The 26098-nt window shown below is 36.7% G+C and overlaps 1 pseudogene; it reads right to left on the reverse strand.

Annotated features, from left to right (window-relative positions):
- Positions 1 to 19881: 19881 nt before the first annotated feature.
- On the reverse strand, positions 19882 to 22009 carry LOC120147514 (annotated as a pseudogene).
- Between the last annotated feature and the right edge of the window lie 4089 nt (positions 22010 to 26098).

Consider the following 26098-nt stretch of genomic DNA (forward strand, 5'->3'; position numbering starts at 1 on the left):
CATGAGTTAACATAATATCAAAAGAATCAATAGCTCTTTAATGTTTTCAGGGTTATAGCTCTTTGACAAGTGTCAAAATCGAGGGGTTGGCTTCCTATTTTCTAAGGTTTCGACCACCAAAATGTCATTTCTTTCTTGATCATTATGAACATTGCAACATGCCCTTCTTTCTTGGCTTGGTATTTTAATCGGATGCGGACCAAATGATGCAACTAGCATAATCAATTACTAGACTTTCTAGAACACTTCTATTTCAGTTCTCTGAAATCTTCCATTTGTTCAAGCTTCGTAGACTCCTCTAACCATGGAAGTGCAGAAATATCGATCTAAAAATGAAATTCCTGAGTGCTCGTGTGAAATTGACTATAACAGGTGTTCCTTAACTCCCTTAGTCCATCTTTACCGAAATTCCTTATTCATAAAATTGACTTAATTTGCCATTGTCTGGCCAGCTGAAATCAGCTTTATTGTATATATATATTATAATCGCCTTTATCGGGCTAGCTGAAGGGTTCATCTCATTAAAAAGTCTTCGACCTGACAATCGCAGTGGAGCAAACACCGAACTACCAAGTATCCGATCAATGTCATGGTTTGAATATAATTTATTCATAAAGCAAGGGCTTTCGAGTTTCCTCTATAACCAATTGCCTTAGCGGAATAGCTCAGCTTTATTGTATATATATATAATTATATTTTGGGTCTACGGATTCAATTTCTTAAGCTTGTCAAGAAGAACCTGTTATAGTCTAGGTGTTATTGAAAGTCAGAAAATCTATCTTTAGAGTTAAATTTCCAAGCAACTGACCTAAACTAGATTCACCTACTCGGCTATTCCATCTGTCAAGATCATAATCATCATTGAACATCATCAACAAAAGTGTGGTCTAGTCAATTTTGTAACATCATATACAAGAGATGCCCCATGTTGTCCACTCCTGTACATACCTGAATACCAAGCCTATTGTTCATTCCCTTATAATAAAAGAAGGTTGTATCGGTCCCTACAATAAAAATGTATGGTGTTCGATTTTATCTTCTATGAATAAAGTCAAGGTCCTTGTTTTACCAGGTTTCAACCTTGTCATTTTGTCAAAGATTTATAACTCTAGTCATTTAAAGAATTTTTAATTCAGTTGATATTCAAAGAATTTCAAGTCGTAAATTCGATTCAATGCTCACCATCCTTAAAGTAATATAGATTCATTTAAATATCCTTACAAACATAAAGATGAGAAAGAAGTAAAAAAACAAGTTCAAACAAGATGCCGCAAATGGAACATGCGATTGTGGTGGATCATAACCTTCACTTGTTCAGCCAGAATGCCCTATTTTCCCTAGAATGATGGGTGCCCAGTCGGATTAGGATTTTTACCCTTACTCCCCATTTCTCAATCATATCTCTTGTCAAGACTCATTTGTCAATGAGCCTTTCTATTTCTTCCATCAATGGTATGCACTTGTCAGTATGATGACCCAATGCCCCTAGATGAAAATTACAAGCACTATTCGGGTCATAGCCATAAGCGGATGAGCTAGTCTTCATTCTTAAAGGTCTTGGAGTGAGGTACCGATTCTTGATTAAAGGGGATAACAAGTCAGAAATGGGATCTTGAAAAACCTTGAGGGTCGTATTTTCCCAAGATATTTTTTGCGGCCAGTCTCGGATTACCTCTTATTTGACTTTTTTCTCGTCACTTCCCACCTCTATCTTCTGTTTTAGCATCAGAGAGGTGCCGAGAGTTGAGTCCTTTATCTCTACCTCACATACCTTGCTTTTCTTGATTTCGTTTCTCCTTTTTCACATGTACTTCACTTGTTTCGACCCCATCAACTCCATTACGAGGGTTGACTTAAAACTGTTTGATTGAAACAGACTGATTCTTACCATCCACCTTTATAACTCAATAAGCCAAAATATCTTGTACTTGTCGTTTGAAGTTATTACAATTCTCGATAGAGTGTCCTCGAGCTCCAGCATGATATTCACAAGAAACTTTCTCATTATACCAACTCGGATAAAGGGGTAGCAGAGGCTTAGCCAGACGTGGAGCAATCAGCTGGCCTTGGAGTAGCTTGTGATATAACTGGCTGTATGAAAGCTCTTTTGACCTCACTTTCTCCTTGCCATTATTATGAACAGATATAAGACCTCGTGATTGATCACTGAAATACTCGCTTTGAAGTTTTAACGTTTGACCAGCATCTTGGGAGAGACATTGGTTTGTAGATCTCCCTTCATCGTCAAGTTTTAAGCTTTCGGGGAGTTTAGGTTTTCCATTTTCAAAGCCTAATAGCCCTTCAGTGATGAGGTTTTGAACTTAAAATCTCAGGATCGTACAATCTTCTGTAGAGTGGCTAAACTCTCCAATATGATAATCGCATGAATTTTTGACATATTGCCAGTCTAGACGCGAATAAGTATTGTACCTCGGAGGAAAATGTATCAGGAGCCCACTTTCAAAGAGAAAGGGTAACAAGTCTGAGTATGAGATCAAAATCAGAATCAGGGGTATCATCTTCTTCTTCTTTCTATTCTTTTTGGCCTTCTTTACTGGCATTTGAACCTCCTCTATGCCTCTCTTCTTTGAGTCAGACTCAACTTTTGTGTTAGCAGTTTCACCTTCAATTTTTTCTTTTCCACGCATGATATCGGTCATATTTCCTAGAATCGTGATCGATTCTTTGAGTTGACATAGATTACCACACTCCCTAACAGGTTCTTGATCACTTGCTATCATCGCATTGGCTGCCCCACTAACATTCATATTCTCACTTAAAGTCATCATATTTTCTTGCATAATAGGGTCCTCTAATGATTTCTCCCCATGTATTACTGTAACCATCATGCTCATCAACTTGGACATATGTTCCCTGGACTCAACTCGAAACTTTCTTGCTTCCTCAGTCATTTCTTAATGTGTCCTTACGAGTTGTTCTTGGATTCTCTCGATCCTACTAACACGTGCTAATATTTCATTCATTTCTTTCAATTTTTTTTTCAGAAACACGCCTCGGGTAACTTCAGTTTGCTTTTAGAGCTTCTGTCACATTATCTTTCATGAGTTATTCTCATGTTTTCATGATTGATGCATGTAAAAAAAATTTAAATTAAAGCAATGCGAATGAAAATGTGAATGCCAAATTCAAATGCAACCCGATATTGATTCCAAAATAACTTAGTTTATATAAAAAGTACTCAACAACACACAACGTCTAATCACTCAGGCAAAGAGATTATATCGACATAAATACTAAACGTAGAATCTTGCCTTATTCCCTAATCTCTCGAGCTCTATCATCAATCCCATGATGCGCCGTTTTTCCTCTATTTCTAGAATCACGAAAACTCTTAAAGCTGTCGCTTCTTCAGATAATTCGTAGAATTGGCGAGCTACATTATGGGTCTGATCCATTGCTCTCTCCATTGCTTCATGTTGCCTTTGAATAGTTTCCTGAGCCTGCCGTAGAGTAATTCCAAGCTCTGGATTAGTTAAGGGTCGACTCTCTTCTAGCTGTTGGATCCGCTGATGGCATCTATGCACTATGACTTCTAATTCAACAATCTTCTCTTTTAAGGCCTGAAAATATTGGTTTAGCGCATCGAAATTCTCCTGGACCTTCTCTTTCTCTTTGGCCAATTATTTTATCACTCTGTCCTTCTTAATCATTTTGAACTCCCATATTGCCTTCTCATCCGAGAAGCTTCTCTGTTTTTTTCTCTCTCCAAATTCATCAATCGTATTTCCTCTTTTAACAGCTCGGCTTCTGTCGGGAGCCTCCTCAATCGCTCCTCCATAGTCCACTTGTCCTCTAAATTTGGCTTAGGTGTGTTATTGTTAATTCTCTGTGACCTCCAAACCTCATAGGTCGGCGTGAATACAAGCTCTATCATCTTGAAGCTCAGGCATTGAGGCTTCTGCCAAGCCGCATAGATCTTTGAAATCCACTCTCGGTAACCTGGAGTAGAGAAAGAAAACTATGCCTCTTTCAGGCCGTGGGTAGCTGGTACGAACTGTCGGGTACCAAATTGTCTGAGTGCAATTAGCGGAGTATACCCGATCGCTCCCCATAATCCGTGCAGCATTACAAAACTATCGTTACCACACCTGAAAAGTATGTCCTCTTTGGGTAACCAATAAGCCTTCCATACTATCTCAGTATCTTTCATGTTACGGAGAGATTCAACCCAGTCTTTCCTCTTACGATACTCTGGGATCTGGCATTTGTTGAGGAAATCCACTAGAGGCAAAAAATTTGATTGATGTCTCTGAGCCCAGCCTTTCTCGACTATCCAGGAGTGGCTACACCATCAAACTAGTAACAATGAGGTACATCCGGTGAACTGACCTCCCCCCAATCGTCTACACTGGTTCAGTGACAAGAATGTTTCCACAAGGATGGCTGGTGCAGGATTCTTTCTAGCGATAGCTTCGACGAAATCGATTAAGGCGATGTCGAAGTGATCCTCATTCCTGGGAAAAATTACCAAACTATATACCGCAAGGGCGAAGTGATCTCTTCTTCTTTTCGATGGAGTTTACTAGTAAATTAGACTTTTCAACTGAGCCCAGAAGATTCCCTCATCACGAATGTACTCTTCGACCCACTCCTTGGTTTTTCCCGTCAGCGTTATCATCTTGGTTATGATCCCCTTAGGTCGAATTGTCTTGGTGTAAATTGAATGTCTTCTAACATTCGGGATGTTCAGCAAAGCTGTATACTCCTCCAAGGTTGGGGTCATGTCTACTTTACCAAAAGTGAAAAACATGTAAGTTGGATTCCAACACTCGGCAAGGGCTCAAACCACCATCGAATCTATTGGTACTCTCAGTAGCTCTACGATGTCGCAGTATATCCATCTGAATATTGTCTTCTCATTATCATCCCATGTAAGCCAAATTATTGATAACTCAGCCCAGTGTGCCTGTCTAACTCGAATAGTTACCTTTTCTGGCAAAACTGAATCTTCGGTAGTGACAAGGCTATCCCCAAATTGTATCTGCCCATATTCAAACTAGGTATGAACACTGATTACATTCTCAGTCCCATCGGAAGACATTGCTGCCTTAAGCTTTTTTATAATAACTAGGTGATCTGAGAATCAATACCGTTTATGAAATGATGTGATGTGACAATGATACATGCAAAAATGCAATAAAAGAAAATCAATCTTAATAGAAACAAGACAACAAGAATCAAATTAGTTGAAATGATTAGTCAAAAAAATATATAATCTTAAATATGACTTAAAGTTGAGACTAAAAAATAAAACATACAAAGGAAATTAATGGTCATAACCGCATGCGTTCTAGTTCTCCTAGGTTATCCACATGACTTTAACGGGGTAGGCTTACTAAATTTTGTATATGAGGTTGGGTTCTAGAAAATGGTTCCCAAGCCGTCTTTACAACCTGATAAGGTTGCCCCCCAATTCTGGCCCATTACAGACTTGCGAATCGGGTTCAGCTTAGGGGATCACACCACTAAAAGCGTACCTCGGATCTGGAATCCAGATAGGCAACTTAGGATGCTTTCCAGAGATACTTTGTCAGACCCACATAAGAAAGCCCAATGCTCAATGTGAGGTGTGACGTTTCTCTCTACTTAGGTATACCGGGATTGAGCTCGGGTTTAGAGCTATGATATGCAACAATTCTAAATATTTCACAGAAGTGTAAGCATTAATCAGAGAGAAAATCATTTTTTTTATTTTTTGAAATAACATAATGAACCATAAATTAAACAAGATCGAACTCGTAATTTCCAAATAATCAATATAGGGTAACCACCTCGTGGCTCGACTCTTAAGTTGTTTTAAAAACCAAAAGTCCCCAGCGGAGTCGCCAAGCTGTCGTAACCGTTTTTTTCCCGGAGGAAAAAAGACCGATACTGACTCGAGGTTTTCTCTTTGAAAATCATTTCAAAAGGTGAGGAGTCGCCACCAATCATTTAAGGTGAGATTGGAACATCATAAAATCGGATGCTTTTAATAAAACATTTTTGTTTTTATCAAAATATCGGGTTTGAAGGTCTACGAAAATCCAGAAATCAGTTTCGGGAGTCGGTTACGCGTGGGGAAGGATTAGCACTCCCACAAGCGCCCAAAAATTGGTACCCAGTTGATTACTCTATATTTAAAATCAGAAATTTGGAGTTTGATATTTATTTAATTTAAAAATCATTAAGGATGCAAAGTTGAAAAGGGTATTCGTTTATCGAGACCGATAGCATTTTCCCCCGAGCGTAAATGCGGGAGATCAGCTATTGTGCCCAATAACCGAATATTGCCTCTTTTTTTAGAAAACATGATGTGGTTTTAAAAAGGATGTTGACTTATTCAAGGAATTACTAGTAGTCACCCCCTGAGCACAATCGCGAGAGATATACTATTAATTCCTTAATATGTGAACAGTGCCTTAGATTTGTAAAAACAATGCAATCAAACAAAATTTTATTTGTCTTTATTAAACTAAAAGTAAATTAAGGCATTTCCTAACTTAAAGTGTCAAATTATGAAAATTAAGGATCCTAGGAGCTCAAATTTAAAATGTAAGTTCTAGTATTAATACTTAATGCTATATATTAAAATGAATTAAATATTCACGTATTATAAATTTTCCTTTTATAATTTTAAAATGATCGAATATTATCCTTAGTCAATTTATTTCGATTTGAGTCAAGTAATGCTTGTGAGGGTAACATACTATTCATGTAAAAATTGTCATATACTCAAATAAATGTTTGAACCTAAAAATAATACAACAATAATACATGCACCTGTAAATACGAATATATATATATATATATACTTTATAAACATGCTAGTGGATTCCCAATATTTTAAAATGGTTAAATTTATGTATTTTGCAGGCATTAAAATATGTAATAAATATCTACAATGCTTTTTCATGTAACAACTTGAAAGAAGAATGTTTATCGCATTATGCCTAGTATATGCATGAAATATTGATACAAAAAGAAAAAAAATCAAGTTCTATTTAATATTTAAATACACGCAGATATACGGCTACACAAACACCATATAATACCTTAGATGAAATAAACGTTTCAAATATATTAATAACTATACATGAGTGAAACAAAACACGTCACTAGTAGTTCATATCACACTCACACATGCATATATATATATTTATTTTCTATTATCAAGGACGAAAACAGGAAATAACAAAGACAAGCAAACCAGAATGCAAGATATTAAATAAATGAAATGAGCCTACTGTAGGACTAAATTGAGAACTAATGAAAATACAAGTCAAATGTAGAAAGTAACAAAAATGCAAGGAATTAAAAATGAGGATTAAATACAACATACATAAAACCTGATGACAAAATAAAATTTAAAGCACCTTGATTTTAGGACTAAAATATAAAGCGCGTAACATACATAATCAAAATTAGAAATCAAGAAGCCTCGATTTGAGGATTAAAATGAATTAAAGCAAATATGGGCATGGCTCCTGTAGTAATAAACCCGCGTGATCTGACCATTCCCAAAATGCTGCCGTTTCATCAGGCTAATAAATAGAATATATGGGGTAAAATTAAACCCTAGCCTTACTTAGTATCCTCTGCGTCGTTCCTCTCAACTCTTCTTCTCTTATTCTCTTATTCTCTTCTTCATCTCTTCACTTCCTCACACTCTCCTTGACAACCACCTTCAAAATCCATCAGAACCAAAGCTGGCCACCGTAAATCGACGGCCATTTTTACTCCGGTCTACCCCTAGCACGACAGAAAGGCCCAAATAACCAACCTAATTGACTTAAAAACCTTATTCTCCCTTCTAGATCAAAAAATCTGAAACTAAAACCTATTAAATCAAACTCTAAACTCTATGAACGACTCTCAAAGCATGGGAACTTCCATCTCTGGTGACTTTATACTTCTCAACCGCTCATCTCTTCCACTCCGATCAACGCTTCCTCTCTACTCCAATGAAACTCCAAACATCATAAGGTAAATAGATCTCATTTCTATTTCATTTTTATTTTAAAATCTCAACCGATGAGAGCTAACCCAAATATACTACAGGCGAGGTTCCAAACGACAAGATGAATCGACCTATTTCCGGCGACGCGAACTACTCCGATGGTTTTAAGATCTACAAAGAACTCGCAAATAAATTAATGGAAACCGACCCTTTCATGCCTTGAATTCCAGTAACTAAACCAGCATGCAAAATATCATTCATCAGGGACAGTAACCTCACCAAAGTGTGGTAAATTCCGCAAAAGGAACCCAAACGTCTCAGGTAAATAAAATATGCCTTCTCCCCTTTATGCTTTTATTATCTGTACACTTAAATACAACTAAAAAACAATATAGAAGGGCTTTGGAAATAACAAATATGAAATTTCTTTAATGCTATTTGCTTGGTTATCTCAAATGGTTATGACATTAGTTTCCTTCAATTTCCTTAGGTCGAATGGCTGCCATGGGTTTTATCATTTCAATCGAATGGTTTGTGGTAAATTAGTTGATAATGTATACATTGCTATAGGTTACTGGTGTCGATTTTTCATATTACTGTTGCTTTTTTTTTTACATTTTGCTTCGAAAATAAATAAATAAATAAATAAATACATGCACAAGTTTAACGCATACTGGAAATCAAAAAGAAATAGAATACCTCAGGAAATTACCACTGACTTTCGTTAATTTTACCAAAAAGAAAGGGAGTGAAACCCTTTGCTTACAGTGCTTTCAAAAGATAAATATGAGAAACCCCTTTCAAAATTTCCCTTTATTTTTGTGTTTTTCCTTTCCTCCCTCTTTCTTTCTCACCGAATGCCTTCCCTTTTTATTTTCCACTTCTCACTGAATCCCTTGTCCTCTTGTTGCATGTTGATTTTAGTGGGGATTAGGTTTGTATTAGGTGAGATTGGATGATGGGTTTAGGTGAAATGAAATCCCAAAATTTTCGGGATTAAATTGCTTTCTTTTTCTTTTGACTTGGTTGCTGCTGATGATATTTTAATTGCTTGTTTGCAGGTCTTGGTTGGCAGGGCGTTCGTGGGTGGACAACATGTAGTTGTGTGGGATATGCACGAGCTGCTCGGTTGGAGAGATCCACGTAGGAGGCATAGATGATTGTGGTAGAGTTGTTTCCACTGGGTCGGGTCTTGTAACCTGTAAAAAATAATTATTTAATAATAATAATAATAATAATATAATAATAATAATAATAATAATATTCAGGACGAAAAAACGAGTGTCAACATCGGGTTTTAATCAATCCAGACTCAATTTGATGTAGTCCTAATAAAATTTTGTTTTGTTTTATTTATCTTAAACTTGAATTGAAAATGTAAGAAATTCAATTTAATATTTTTTATTTTATTTTATGTATTTTGTTAAAAATTAAATTTTATAAAATTTTTAATTCACAAATGCATATATCAATCTTAAAAGTAAGATAATCAACATCCTACAAATATTAAAAAAGTAACAAGTTACTCGTAAACTTATCGAGTTGAGTCGGTCGTTGCTTGACTCTACACGTTAAGATCTCGAGTTGAGCTCGAATTCAAATTAAATCAACTCAAGTCTAGTGTTAACCAAATTTTGATCGAATCGAACTCAAACTCCTCACGAATTACTCAACTCAATTAACATCCATGTAGTTGACTATCCCTAACCAGATGTGTCATCTGATGATTGAATGTGATTGTTATAATGTAGTTGCTTGGCTTAGATATCCAACTAGGGGCCCCTTATATATTAAGAAGCATGCCTCATTTAGGAATTTATTCAATAGAGACTTTCCTATATGGTTATTTTTAATTTCCTTTAAATATTCCTTTATGGTAATTAAAAAAACACACGAGGTTAATTTCTTCATTGATTCTCGGATCTTAATCATTAATTCTCTCTGTCTTCAACCATGACCTAATCTTTATATAAAAAAGCATGAACAAAGTTACAAAATTATGTCAAAAACAATTAATCAAAACACTCCCAGTGTTCATCAGAAGCAGATGAAGATGTTTTTCTAGATCCCACATCGGATTATCAAAGCTTCTCTAATTCAACCTCAAGAAAACGAAAAAGAAAAACAAGAAGAGGAAAATGCAAAAAATCGCCATTTTCATCGGACGATCCTTCGGTACGTATGGCAATGTATGTCGCCATGGCCCATGCAGGCCTCGTTTTAACCTAATTCTTCTCTTCGGCCTCACCAAGCTCCTTCAAAACTACTGGTGACCGATCCAATGGGCGTCCTTTGTTCCATGCCTTTACGCGAGCTTCAAACGTTAATGGTCGCATTTTGGGCACACCCTCTTAGCCTAGGCCTTTTCGAAACCTAATCGCCATCCCGATAGCCATTCTACGTGCCACCACCGCCTCTCTCCTCGACTCGCACGCCGTCTTCCTCCACCTCATCAGTTACCGCTCCTCCTCATTCCCTCGGCGGGCGGCATCCGGTCGTAAAAAAGCACGTGTAATCGGATTCTTCCAAACTTATGCAATGGCTCATCGCTTTTGGCCTTTTCGTTATTCTTACGAGGGATAGGGTTCTTCTATATCCTTGCTATTACACTTCCTTTTTTTTAACTTATATATCTGGTTTTGCAGTCATTATTAAGCCTGGCCTTGCTTCAACTCTCACAAAATCGCATCGGCTCGAAAAAGGAAAAAATTAAATTATATTCAGAATCATAGAAGTTTTCTCATTTTTGGCAAGTTAGATCAAAAGATTACTTCAATGTTGTTCAATAGATTGAATACAATAGTGGGAATGGCCTAATTTTGTTTTTGATCTTTAACTGTTCAACATAATGTGACAGAGATCGTCGATGGTTTCAAGCAGTATTTGTGTCGACATCACAGTTTCCGCCATTAATAATGAAAAGTCTGATGCAAAAGGCATGTGTACGAGACCCTTCACAGCATTTCAAACTTGTTCTCGTGTTAATCCTCATCGTTTCAGGCGCAACTGGATTGGTAAATTTCATATTCGAACTAATGGTGTTTCTATGGTTTTTGTATTATATTATTGATAGATAGTAGTTTAGCTATCTAAGAAACAAGAAATGAACTGAAATCTTTGTAATTCTTTTATTAATGAAAAGCTGATCTCTCATGAGTTAGAGAGTAGCTATTTATACAAGCAAGAAGAAAATGTAACTGTTGTGCAACAAACCATTAACAATTTAACTGCTCATAACAAGAAGCTAACAAACTGTTCTAGAATTATTCTATAATTTATAGCACATGCTCGTATACATAAAACTAACATTCACCCTGCTTTATTAACTTCTTCAGTATTTGCCTCAGTTTCTGCAACAAACTTCTTGACTTCAATATTCCCCTTGTCATTCCCACTTTGTAAACCTGCAGGAAGCCCTCTTAGCTGTGTTACCAAGAGTCTTTGTCTGTGCTTGAGAAAAGAGGCAGAAGACAGTGGCTTTGTCAAAACATCTGCCACCTGCTTATAAGCTGGAACCTCATTAACCTGTAAATGACCATCAACAACCATTTCTCGTACAAAAATCAAGTCAAGCTCAACATGCTTGAACTTAGAATGCTGAACAAGTCAAGCTCAACATGCTTGAACTTAGAATGCTGAACAGGATTGGCACAGACCGCAACAGTGTTGGAATTATTACACCACAGGGTAGCTTTGCCATGTGGAACCACGCACAACTCTTGTAGTAATGACTCGATCCAAATAAGGTCAGCAGCGACAGAAGCAACACTCCATACTCAGCTTCAGTCGGAATGAGAAACAACTTGCTCTGCTTGGTGAGCTCCAGGAATGAGATTTCCACCAAAGAAATGTAGTAGCCAGTCATGGAATGCCTATCATCAGGATTAGACCCCCAATCTGCATCCGCAAAACCAGTCAGAGACATGCGAGAAGATGCTGTAAAAAGGAGACCATAATCATCGTCCTTGAAGATAACGTAAAATCCTCTTAAAGCCTGAAAATGGCTATTGCGAGGTGACTGCATGAACTGGCAGACTTTGTTTACTGCAAAAGCAATATCTGGCCGAGTGACTACTATGTATTGAAGAGCTCCTACAATGCTTCTGTATTGGGCTACATCTTCAATGGGATTACCGGCAGCAATGACAACTTACAATGGAGACCATGGGAGTAGGAAGGCTCTTGACATCATCAAAACCATGCTTATGCAACAGCTCACGAATATATTTTTGTTGAGTCAAAGACCATTGTCATTAGAACACACCTCAATGCCAAGGAAAAAATTAAAAGAGCCAAGATCTTTTAAAGAAAATCGTGCATGCAACTTTTCAATAACCATTGCACCTCACTAGCATCACTCCCTGTTAAGATGATATCATCTATATACAAGCATGTAGACACACTACTAGTTGACTTTCGAACAAACAAAGATGAATCAGATTTAGACAAAACGATCTTTCAGAGACCAGATACTCTCGAAGGCTCTCAAACTAGGCCCGAGGAACTTGCTTCAAGCCATAAATTGCTTTATGTAGCTTGCAAACTAAACCATCACCAGCTTGCACAAAATCAAGAGGCTGAGTCATGTAAACCTCTTCAATCAAGCCCATTTAAAAAGCATTATTAATATCTACTTGACGCAACAACCAACCTCTTGTCATGCAAGAGTAAGAATCACTCGTACCGTTACAGGTTTCATACTGGACTAAAAATCTCATGAAAATCAATCCCTGGTCGTTGAAGAAACCCCTTCGCAACAAGACGAGCCTTGTTGTACCGAGACACTGAGCCATCGCATTACGCTTCACCTTAAAGATCCATTTGCAGTTGACAGGTACACTCTTTAGGAAGAGAGACCAGAGACCATGTGTTATTTTGCATCAAAGCATCAAACTCTTGCTGTGCAGCTTTCTTCAATGAGGAATCTTATAGCTTCTTAATGGACGACCGAGGCTCTTCATCAAAGTATTCAAAATGCAGAACACGAGTTTTCGAATGCCATCTTTGGCCTTGGCAACCATAAAGTGTGTTATGAGGGACCCGAGATGGAGGGCAAACAATAGCCTCAGGCACACGTGCAGGCGAGACATGTGCATCAATCTCGTGGGCTAGGGAATCTCGTGTAGTCAAACAACTTGTTCATCGTTCTCGTGAAACAGAGGATCACGTGGATGGTTGCATGAAAGGAACCACGTTGAATTAATCGAGCATGCATTGAATATGAGTTGATGGAGAATCACGTGAGTTGCTTCCAAATAACGTGTGGTCCCAACACTTTTTTCCTCCTTTGATTTTTCTCATGCGCTGAAACAGCTTCCACTTGCGCACTAGTTGATGTGGTCCCATGAGTTTCGTCACCCATGAGTTGAAGAAACACGCTGAAATGGAGCAGCACAAAGGCTGTCCGTATGTGTTCCACTTGCTGTTAGAGCACTTGTTGATGAAGAGTGCACATGGTATGTGTTCCACTTGCACTTGTTGATGAAGGGCACATGGTGTGGGTTGTCTCCACTTAGTGGTGTGGTCTCAACTCCTTGATTATCGGCATTTGTTGGAGACAATGGTGCAACATGTGGGCCATTTGCAAATAAAAAACCATGTGTTGATAGTGGAGCACCATGCATAGAATCAATTGCACGTGAAATGTTTTCACCTAATGGAGCAATCATTGAAGACACTGGCGCAACACGTGGGCCACTAGCAATCAAAGAATCAAGCGAACATGTTGAAGGAGCATGCATGGGACCAAGGGCATTATCAACACGCATTGAAGAAGCATCATGTATGGGACCATGAGCATTATCAACAGGCATTGAAGGAGCATCACATGGGTTGTTTCCATTTAATGGAGCATCGGTTGATGGAGCAGGTGATGGTGGAGCAGGTGCAGGTGGAGCATGCTCTGGTGGAGTATGTGATGTCTGTGCAGGGAAGACAAGAGGAATAATGACCGTGGAGACTCCATTATCAGAAGCAACACCTGAAAAATTACACATTTCATAAGGAAAAACAATTTCATCAAAAACAACGTGCCTCGAAATTATTACTCTGCCAGAGTCATCCAGACATTTGCATCCCTTATGAGTAGTGCTATATCCTAGAAACGCGCACTTCTTTGATCTGAAATCCAGCTTATGACTATTAAACAGACGCAAGCAAGGATAGCAAGCACAGCCAAACACCCTGAGAAAAGAATAATCTGGCAAAACACGATGCAGAACTTCAAATGAAGACTTGTCATGCAACACAGATGTGGGTAATCATTGATAAGATAAACAGCAGAAACAAAGGCATAACTCTAAAATTTCTGAGGTAAGGAAGCCTGAGCTAACATTGTCAATCCTGTTTCAACAATGTGCCTATGCTTCCTCTCAGCCTTACCATTCTGCTCCGAGGTACCAGGGCACGAGAGACGATGCTGCACTCCATTGGCACAGAACCATTTTCGAAGTGGTTGATACTCCCCACCACCATCATTCTGCAGTGCTTTAATTTTATATCCAAACTGTACTTCAACAAATTTTGCAAAATCAAGAAAACATTGAGCCACCTCAGACTTACGTTTCAAGAGATACACACAGGTATAACGACTACAAACATCAACAAAGGAGACATAATAATGAAATCCCTTAGTGGAGCATACAGGAGCTAGTCCCCAGACATCAGAGACAACAAGTTGGAAAAGCTCATTATATTCAGTCAAAGATTTACAAAAGGGCAACTTATGAGATTTCCCTTGCATACAAGCAGAACACACATTCACTGCTTCAGTTTTATTGAAAACAAAACTACACGACTTCAAAACACGTTTAACAATATCAAGAGATGGATGGCCAAGACGTTGATGCCACAATTTCAAAGACACGTGTGACTTTGAGACATTATTCACCAAGCAAGAAGACCTCTGATCCTCACAAGGCAGCAGCTGATACAGCCCATCATCCGTGAGCCTCCCTCGAAGCAGAACCACTTGAGTCTGAGCATCCTTCACAAGACATTCAGAATGGTGAAATTCCATGAAGACACCATTGTCACGTGTGAACTGAGAAACAGACAACAACTTTTTCTTTATGTTAAGTACGTGCAGCATATTTTGTAAAATTAAAGGCTTCCTATTTGAGCTCAAAAAACCTTGACCAACATGAACAATTGGAATACCATCACCATTACCCATAAGCAAGGAATTACCACATGTATAAAGAGTACCTGATTGAAACACAGAAATGTCATTTGTTACATGATGTGTAGTACCAGTGTCAGGGTACCACAAGGAGTCGGTTGATGCTGAAGAACAAGTCCCGGAGTATGTTGGAACAGGGGACGCATATGCTGAACTAGGAGTCAAAAAGGAGGGGGATGTACCATGAGGACCATAAGAGGTATTCGAAGCAAAACCAAGAGAGAAGCCAGGAAAGGGATAATATCCAGGAGCATACGGGAAGGAAAGTAAAACGGAGTGGGAACAAAGTTCGAACGAGAAGGCATGGAAGTTACGGTGTGAGCATAAGGTTGTCCACCAGATTGCGAGTGTTTAGCAGAATTCCCAGCATCAGTGGGCTTCGAGCCATTCTCTTGCATTGACTCAGACCCGAACACACCAGTGTAGTCTCTATCAAAACGATGATAACACTTTTGGTCCACATGTCCAAACCGGCCACACAACTGGCATTGAGGACGATTATTATTACGCCCTCGACCTTGACCACGATATCCATTCGACTATCCACGAGATGGATGATCCTGTGATGACCCAGTATTAATATCCTGAGTTCCACAAGAGTCAGTTTCAGCAGTAGCACCTTCCCGAGAGTGAAAAACAAGATTTGCAGAAAAGTTTTCACTCAAGAACATCTTCTGTCGAGCCTCACAATCTAACAACATCTCAGTAAGAACATCAAGAGAAAAATTTTCTCGTGATGCAATTGCAATAATGGACTCAAACTCCATTGTAAGTCTAGCTAACACAACATTAACATGTTCTTGCTCAGTAACCACACTACCTGAAGCATTCAACAAATCACATATGGATTTGACTTTGGCAAGATACTCCCTAATCGTCAAACCAGTCTTTCGCTGGGAATGAAGATTATGGCGAAGAGAAGAAATCTTGGCACTGGAACGAGCACCAAACAGACGAGATATAATATTCCATATTGACATTACAGTTGTAAGTCCGGTCAAGTGAGGCAGAACCTCTGTACTCACAGTAGTTAAAAGCCAGGAAGCAAGCAGTTTATCTTGCTGGCGATGAGCTGCAAACACTGGATTCTCTTCAAGTTGTCCAGATGCATTAGTGATGAACTCATCTGGTGCAACAGAACCGGCAGAGATGAACCTCAGCAACCCATAGCCATCAATTATCAAAGCCATTTGATGCTTCCAAAGAAGGTATATGGATTCAGTGAGTTTAACAGTGTCATGCTTTGGTATGTGTTGAATGCCAAACATACCTCGAGAAGTTCCAGGACTCAGGGAGGAAGTATTCGGAGACACATCCTCGGGATCAACAGTCAAATCAACCATGACGCCAAGAATACACGATGTGAGAACTTAACCTCGTGCAGCTACTGGAATGAAGAAGAAACAGCGGAAGAAAACACCCAGGTATTGGCGAAAGATACCATGATAGATAGAAGTTTAGCTATCTAAGAAACAAGAAATGAACTGAAATCTTTGTAATTCTTTTATTAATGAAAAGCTGATCTCTCATGAGTTAGAGAGTAGTTATTTATACAAGCAAGAAGAAAATGCAACTGCTGTGCAACAAATCATTAACAACTTAACTGCTCATAACAAGAAGCTAACAAACTGTTCTAGAACTATTCTAGAATTTAAATAACATGCTCGTATACATAAGACTAACATTGATCACTTCAAATTCAGGAGGGGTAATGGATCATGTTCTGGGAATGTTACCGGTTTCGAAATCAACCCGAAACCGATGTGCTCAAGTTCTGGATCATGTTGTTAGCAGTGTATTATTAGCCACTGTGAAGCTAACATTGTTCCAAGGGTGTTTTACTTATCTCTTGTGCAGATTTTACCGGATTCATTTCCTTTATATGTCGACATTTCTAGCTATTTTCAATGCTCTGTTGCCGATAACACCGACTTGGATCTCGTCGATACCAGCGACGACTCAATTGGCAATGGAGTCGAGATATATCGAAGCTATCTTACTTACAACGGTTCATATGATATTTTTGGATTATGGAACAATGGCCATCCAATATGAGATTCCGGGACACAATGCTTACTTGACCGGCCTAAGCATCTTTGGCGGCATTGCTTTTTCCCATCCATTTTAGAAGTACCAATGCCCTCTTCCTTTTGATTATATTACTAAAAATGTTTTGAATTGTGTTTATAATATCATAATTTTTGTGATATTGTTTGAACTTGCAGGGAGCAATTATGGGACCTTTAGTGATGACAGTGATCATTGCTTTGAAGAATCTTTATGTGGAGTTTGTTCTTGCCTTTTGATCCTTAAAACAGTCATTGATTTGTATAATTTGCTACGCATTTTATTTTTATAAATTTTAATCTCTGTTACTCTTTAGAAAACCCTTAATCTAAATTGCAGGTTTTTTTACATGCATGAACTGAGCTGGTTAACAGTGAGATCAACTAGCTTTGAATCTGTGTAGAATATGTTTATTTTGTTTCACTTTTTTATTGTAATTGGAGATCCTAATGATTTTATATCTGTACTCATATTAAGTTAGATTTCGGTCTCATTTCTTTTCCAGATTTCAAACCAAAAGTCAAGAATAGAGTTGTGATTACTTATATCCACCCCAAACCCATATACAATTATATGGGTAAAACATTTCGAGACATGAATTCAAAACTTTATATATATATATATATATATATATATATATTTCATATTGCACATCATAAAACTACAAAATTTTACATTGATTTATAACAGTTAAATGAGCGTAAGTGTAACTTAATGACTGTGATTAAAAATAAAGAATAAAGATATTTTTATAAAAATAAATAAATAATCTCAATCATCAATTTACATTAATCCAATAATGTTAAATCAATATATAAATATATTATGCAAGTTTTCCTAGTCATATGTATATCAATCATAATGCTCAAGATTGTTTTTCTATAAATAAATCTACGTCGTCAAGATGGCGTCAACTCAGTATATTAATATAAACTTTCTAATAATATTATAATAGTAGATTAATTAAAAACAGGAAATCCCCGGTAATAAATTGGCCTGTTCTTGAAATCCTTGTCGATTCTTGTGAGGGTGGAACGTTCAAGTTCAAGGGACCTTGGTTTCCAATCTTGGACTTAATTCTCACAAGCAATCCCATGAACGTCAATTACATTTTCTCCTAATATTTTCCAACTACGTAAAGGGCTTCGAGTTCAGAGAAATTTTCGAGCCCTTTGGTGAAGGAATCGTCACTTCAGATTCTGATCCATGGAAGAGCCTGTATGCAATAATGGTGAAGAACAACATGTACTTGAACTACCGGGACATGGTTTTCAGACATGTTTTGGAGAAAGGTTTGGTTCCGGTTCTTGAACAAGCTGTGAAACATGGAACTAAGGTTGATCTTGAAGATGTTCTCCAGAGGTTTGTTTATGATAACATTTGTTTGTTGACTTTGGGATTTGACTCGAAGCTCTTTAGGTTTCGTTTCCCGTGGTTCCGAGCGAGGTGTCTTTCCATGACGTAAAGGACTGTTTGTTGCTCAGATATGTATTGCTATTAAGTTTTTGGAAGCCTCAACAATGCCTGCAAATCGGGGTGGAGAAAAGGCTGAGAGAATCTTTGGAGATTGTCCATCGTTTTCTTTAAGATTGCATTGCCATGAAAATAGGAAAGCTGAGGGGGAAAGTCATTGTTGAAGATGATGAATTTGATTTTGTGACAGCTTTGTTGGTCGAACAGGAAAAATTGAGTGTGGGGGAGCCACTGCATACAATTTCATGGCAGCTGTGAAACATACTGTGAGCGCGTGTTTATCTTAGTTTTTCGGCCTTACTGCAATGAATCCATCTGTGAAAACCAAGATTTTGGGCTTACTGCAATGAATCCATCTGTGAGAATCAAGATTTTAGAGCAGATCGAATCAAGTCTTACGACAAAGTTATAAAGACCGGAACACAGTCACGTCTTTCATCGGTGAAGGACTCAATGGATTCACTTACATACATGGGGCCATGTATGAGACATTAAGACTTTATCCACATGTACCTGTGAATCATAAAATTGCAGTCCGGCCGGATGTTCTTCCGAGCGGTGACGGTGTCGATGAGAACGAGCGAATCCTGATTTCATACTATTCAATGGGATGGAGCAAAGAAATCTAGGGTAAAAATTGCTTCGAATTCAAAATGGAAAGGTGGATTTCTGATAAAGGAGGCAGCTTATTGAAATGGTGGAAGGGCAGCTTATTGAACCAGGCAAATGCATCATACTTCGCATTGGAAATGGTTTGAAAGTTAGAATCAAGAAAAGAGTTCTGATTGTATCAGAAACATGAAAAAGGTAACACTAGCTGCTCTTAACAGCATCTGTGTTGTGATATTTGAGCTATTTTTAGCCAAATTGTGAACTAAAATAAAGTCAGTTGTGTGTATTAGTTGTTTGGTTCCTATGAAAATCTACAAATTTTCAATCTTTTCTACCCTTTTTCATCTGATTGCATCAAACAAGATGGACAACCCGAGTCTATATGATGTCATGTCAAACACAGATCTCACACCACACTGTAAGACATATTAGAATTGAAAGAAAGAATTCCGAAATTCGATAAATTAGAATTGAAACCTTGAATTAGACCTTTAAGTTTAGTGATCAAGTTCTGCAGAAAGGTTCTGCCGACTTGAAGGCTTAAATTGACATCAAAGCTACATATTTTTTTAACCAGCTGCATTTCCATTGTCATCGGCCTTATTAATCAACAGCCCTATTCCTAGAACCTGGATATCTAGAACAGAGAAATCAAGGACATCCCAAACTTATCTTTGGCATCCTTGTCAAGTGGATCATCTCCCAGATACAAATTGATATAAGACCTGCAGAGAAGTTCACTCTCGACCTTGGATATCACTTCTCCCATCACTGCAAATCAGTGCAAAATACATAATAATACTTGAGATATCAGAATAAACTATTTCATCTTAAAACACTCACCCTTCATCTTTAGAACATAGACTGGAAGCCGAGAAATCTCGATAAGGGAGCCCGACGTTAGCTTGATGTTATCCGATACTTCTCCCAGTGAGTTCTGCTCAAGGGTCTTAAGAGAAGTGAAGGGTTGTTATTACTTGTTGGCTAGCTCGTCGTTCTTCTTTCCACCGTTTAGTTTCTTGATGTATGCTCCAAGACCTTCCCCAAATTTCTTTCTTGCCATGCTCATGGTAATGGTAAGGCTGGAAAATACTATCACCAATCTTACAACCATTTCTACATCACTGTCGATGACCAATTGATAGAGTTCATTGTTGGGCTTTTCCGGGGCTGTCCCAATCAGGGATTCAAATTGCGGTCGCGGTCACGTTTTCGGTCACGTTGCATTTATCGCGGTCGCGGACGTAACGATGCTATCGCGGACGTAAATTTTTTTTAAATTCGCAAAACTTATTATAAAATATAATAATTATAATTATAGAAAATCACTTTTAATGATTTTTAGAATATTTTGTAACATTTATAGATTTTTATTAATACATAAACACAATTTTTACCATCATTAATTATTTTTCTATTTATTTATAAATTTCTTAAGAATATTATATTAACTTATAACAAATAAAAAATAAAAAATATTAAGTAAATAATAAGATTTAAAATATGAATGTGATAACTAAGAATAATGATTAAATCTAATGTCGACACCGTCTTTCGACCCTCCTTAAATTTCTCAAATCTAACAGTTCGACATCAAACCATTTTCCCACGACATTTACCCAAATTATGTAATAATTAAAAGGAATCTATCACACAATTATTAAGAGGTGCATCCACGTGCCTTCTGTTCTAAATTGTAATTAAAACCAGTGTTTGACTCAGCTACTCACCAGCAATTCATCCACCATACCCACTCTTCGAAACCCATTGTCTTTTCCTAACTCAACCGATCCAACTGGGTTGTTAGAACCTTTTGGCTTTCAGAGACAAAAAAAGTTCTCTAGTTGATTTTTTTAAGAATAACTCGCTGCTGCCTCTGATGCTTACTTCCCTAACTTTGGAATTACCGCAAGTTATAAATATTTATCGCCAAATATGGATGTTTCTCCCTCCATGAAGAAGGCTAGCGAGCTTGATATGCAATTCCCACCCACAAAATTTCATTCCAGTTGATAAACTAAGATATAATATGGTTTTTTCGTCTTTGAATTGTCTGTAAAAAAAATACTTTTTTTTGTTTAAGTAACTGTGGTGTTGGTGATATTTGATGTTGTAACGGAGATTAACGAAAACATGATGTGTTATAGCCGCGATCGATCGTTAACCGTTAAATTACGGTAGTTATGGGTGTGATTCCATTTTACACCGTGATTTCGACTGATATCGATAACGGGAACCGCCGATTCCGCAATATAACGACCGTTATACCGTTACACGGCCATTTTTTTAATCTCTGATCCCAATCTTCGACTTCAACACATCTTTCAGTTTCTCATTGTCTGCATACATCCCTGTAAAATCGTTGAATGTCCAGTTCAATATTCAGTTGGGACATTAATCAAACACATGGTAAACAAAAAAACCAACAAAATCTTCTCTTAGCATATTGATTATTCAATGATCATCATGCAACATATTGAAGAAAATTTACCAAAGCCATAAATCTTGATGCCCATTCTAAGTATAGATTTCTTCCTGACACCAACGCAGTTGAGTTGTTTCCCGTCATCCAATTTAACTGGGAATGGAACCCCAGTCTTCGGTTCAACTTCAACTGCAACTTCCTCTTCTTTATTTGCCGCCTCACTTCCATTTGTTTCCTTCCCATCGATTACTTCTTCGGCAGCTTTGGCGATGGCATTCTCAACAGTGGTCGCCATCGTAGAAACTCGAAAACAGTGAAGCTGGTTGATGTTGTTGTTGGTTGGAAATTTTGGAGAGAATCCATGGGTTTATTAATAGAGAAGGAGCCATGAAACGCATTTAATTGGCATCAAAGTGGGGAAGTTAATTGTTGGAAATTTATCCGTCAATTGGATGTAAAGCTCCACTCAATCAACTTAAATTTTAGGGTAAACTATACGAACGGTCCAAATTAAATGAATTATGCTCAATTTTTACCTGTCAAAATTAGGGGTGTGTAAAAAAATATTTCGATCAATTTGATCTGAACTATTTATCTGATTCAAAAATTTGAATATCTAATTTAATTTTTAATTTTTAAATAACTTAAATCAAATATTTGAAATAAAAATAAATGATCAGATCAAATATAAATAGAATAACGAATGTACTTTATGAATATCAATTTTAGTCCGGTGAATGTATGGGTTGAGGTGATGTTGCATGGGTTTGAGTTCAATTTTTTCGCTTAGACTATCTATTTTTTTTATAAGTTCAGACGAAATATAGTGGTAATATTTATAATTTATTTTTATTATTTATGATACAAAATATTATTTTTCATTAAAATTAATTTGTATTAATTAAGTTTAATTTGATTTAGATAATTATAATTATAATTTTATACTATTAATTGTTAAAATATATTGATTCTATTTGATTTTCAATTCAGTTGTTTTTTTCTCAGTCCTAACGAAAGTGTATTATAGTAAACATCTATTCCATGATGTATTATTAAGATCTAAACTTATATTATTTAGGTATGCATGTTTTATCCCATTAAATGATTGATGGTTAACATAAAATTTAAAAATTTTAATTAAAAGAAAACAGTAAAAACCAAAAAGTCAAGAAGTAAAATGTAATACCCCAAATAATAGGCCAGTGATTAAATTGAAAGGAATTAAAAATTTGGATGACTAAATTGATTAATTGATAAATATGAGAATGAGTTGGGAATAGTAGTTTAGACTAAATTGTAGTGATGAAAGATTAAAAATGGCATTTTTGGGTATTTGGAATAAAATGAATTTAAAATTCATTCTATATGGTGTATTAAGTAGAGAAATAAGGAAAAATGGAAAAAGCAAGGTCAACACTCTCTTCTTCTTCCTCTTTCACGTAAGAAGCTCTCAACCCTAGTTAAAGGTGAGGTTTTAATTTGATGGTTTATCCTTTCATTTTAGGTTGGTTATTGAAGATTTGAGTATGATAGAAGCCTAAGGAATGATTAAATGAGATTAAAACTTAGAAATTATGGAAATAATGGAGATTGTAGAAAATGATTTTGAAATGATATGTTAATAAATGAGTGTTTGTTGATGTTTTCTGATAGATTTGACTTGTCGAAGAGGTAAATAAGAGATTAGAAGCATTGGATAGAATTAAGAACATACTAGGAAAAATGGTGTGATTCTTAGAATTTAATGTTCTTGAAAGATTTTAGATGTTTTAAGAGGTTAGATGAAGGAATATTAGTATGGATAGTTAAAGAAGAGTTTAATAGTATTATATAGTGTTAGTATAACGAAATTTGACCCCATTTGGGTGATACGAGTATCGGTCCTGATAGAACAATACCGATATTATAGGCTAAAATGGGAGGAATTTGCTAAGAAGTATCGAACTGATTCAATCAGTATCGATATCAAAGGGGGTGTATCGATACCGAAGGGAAGGTATCGATACCATTTCAAAACAGAATGAAAAAATGGTATCGATGCCATAATAGAGTATCAGTACCATAATATGGTAGTATTGATACTATGGTAGCGATATCAATACTGAGGAGACATAAATTTTAAAATAGGTTGATACTGTTGTGGAAAAGTTGTTAATAGATGCTTTTAAGTAATGTTTAAGTATAATTGTTAGGAGATATACTAACAATTGACATTGAACATGTATTTAATAGATGTTGAATAGATCGAAATCAAGCTCCTGAATCAAGTAAAACAAAAGGCAAATGCCAAGTTTCGGAGTAATCAGCTTCACATATTGGATACCGAAACGAGGCAAGCCAGGTGAGTGCTTTAATATAAGTATGCGAGATGAAGAATATTCAATTTAGTATGCTTTAAATTTATATATGTTTATAATAGTGATTATGATATCTTTATACGTATGAAAAGAAGATTATGAATAAGTTTGAGTATGAATTGCTCTAAATCGAATCCATAAACTAAAATGCATGAAATGATGCATTAAGGCATGAAAGGATGCCATAATTAAAATGCATGAAAATATGGATTAAGGTATAAAAGGATGTCATAAACTAAAATGCACGAAAGGATGCATTAAGGCATGAAAGGATGTCATAATTAAAATGCATGAAATGATGCATTAAGGCATGAAAGGATGCCATAAACTAAAATGCATGAAAGGATGCATTAAGGCATGAAAGGATGCCATAATTTAAATATATATAAATGAATGTGTTAAAACTTGAAAAGAGACATAATTGAAGCTAATAAACTAAAGAGAAGTGTGTTGGACATACCAAAGGTGGTTATCAGATTAATATGAAAAAGGTTTGGTTATGGTAAGAAGGACTTGTGTAATTCCTATGGATGTTATAACTTAGTTTGAAGTCAAATAACTATGAGATACTTATATATCCATTAATGTTCTTTACTATATTATATCTCACTAAGTAATTGCTTAGCGTGTGTTGTTTCTCACGCGTAGGTAAAATCAAAGATTAACTGAGTAAGAAGTGTTTTTGTAGCTGTGGTGATCATCAACTAAGATGGACTCATCTGTGACACCAAGACAATCTAGTTTATTTTGGAAAAAACTTTGTTGGCATGTAATCACGATATTTAAATGTTTTCAATTTAATTAAGTAAAACTTATAATAGTTTGCAATCAAGGTTTTGTTTTATATTAAAATGTTATGTTTTCAGAAAAAAAAATATTTTCGGTATTTTCAAAAGAATAATTATTTTAGACTAATGTGACATCTATATCTCATGTACGGAAGGGTATACGGGAGATGGGTGTTACATTTATTGGTATCAGAGCTACAGGTTTAGCCGATTCTCAGCCGAAACCAGTTTTAATTTTAAAGTAGAAAAGAGGATTACATGTCATAAAGATTGTCAATGTTACTAGTATGGTGTCATTTTAGCGAAATTGATGACACCCCTTATTAATTGAAATGTTATTATTATGTATGTTATTATAGATGTAAGAATCTTTGAATTCGCGAAGAGCTGGGGGACAGGAGATGCAAGAAGGAACTGATAGTGAGAGCTATGAGGCAAATAGTGAACAACCTATCCCCTCTGAAAATGCTAGTGCACCTCAAGGGATTCTGGTGCCTGAGATTAGAACTTTCATGCAAGCCCTTGATGCCTTACTGACTCGGTTTCAACCTCCCCCTGCTCCTCCAATACCGAGAATGTTAATCCCAAAAGAGCTAAAGAGCTTGGGAGCACCAGAGTTTCGTGGAGAATAGAGGTAGGGTTCCATGGAGGCAGTCTTGTGGTTAAATGATGTTATATTAATGCTCGAGAGTCTTCAATGCACGGATTCAGAAAAGTTGGGAGGAGTTGTGTCTTTACTTAGAGGATCATCTCGAGTATGGTGGTCAAATACTATGATGTATGCACCACTGGAGCAAGTGACCTGACAATTTTTCTTGGAAGAATTCAAGAACAAGTACGTGGGTGAACAATTCAAAAGGGCAGTGTTTCTAAAGTTCCTTAATCTGAAGCAAGGTGATCAAGTTGTATATGAATTTGAGGTTGAGTACAATAAGTTGAGCCATTTTGCCAATGAAGTAGTTCCAAATGACAAGGCAAGACACGACTGGTTCATAGAGGGTTTAAGGCCAAAGTTGAAAGAAATAATGTTGGCCTTGAACTTGCCAAGTATACAAGAAGTCATAAACAGAGCTAAAGCTATTGAAAGAGATTAGAAGGAGACGTTAGCTGCAAAGCAGAGTGTCCAGATGGGGAAAAGAGTGGGAATGCCTTCCACTCCCTATCATGTTAAAATAGGCAAGGGCTCGAGTTCCATATATTCAGATAGAGATAGTTTTGCACCAGTTTCACAAAAAATAG

This window comes from Hibiscus syriacus, unplaced genomic scaffold (genome assembly GCF_006381635.1).
Source record: "Hibiscus syriacus cultivar Baekdansim isolate YM2019G1 unplaced genomic scaffold, ASM638163v2 tig00110940_pilon, whole genome shotgun sequence".
NCBI lineage: Eukaryota > Viridiplantae > Streptophyta > Magnoliopsida > Malvales > Malvaceae > Hibiscus > Hibiscus syriacus.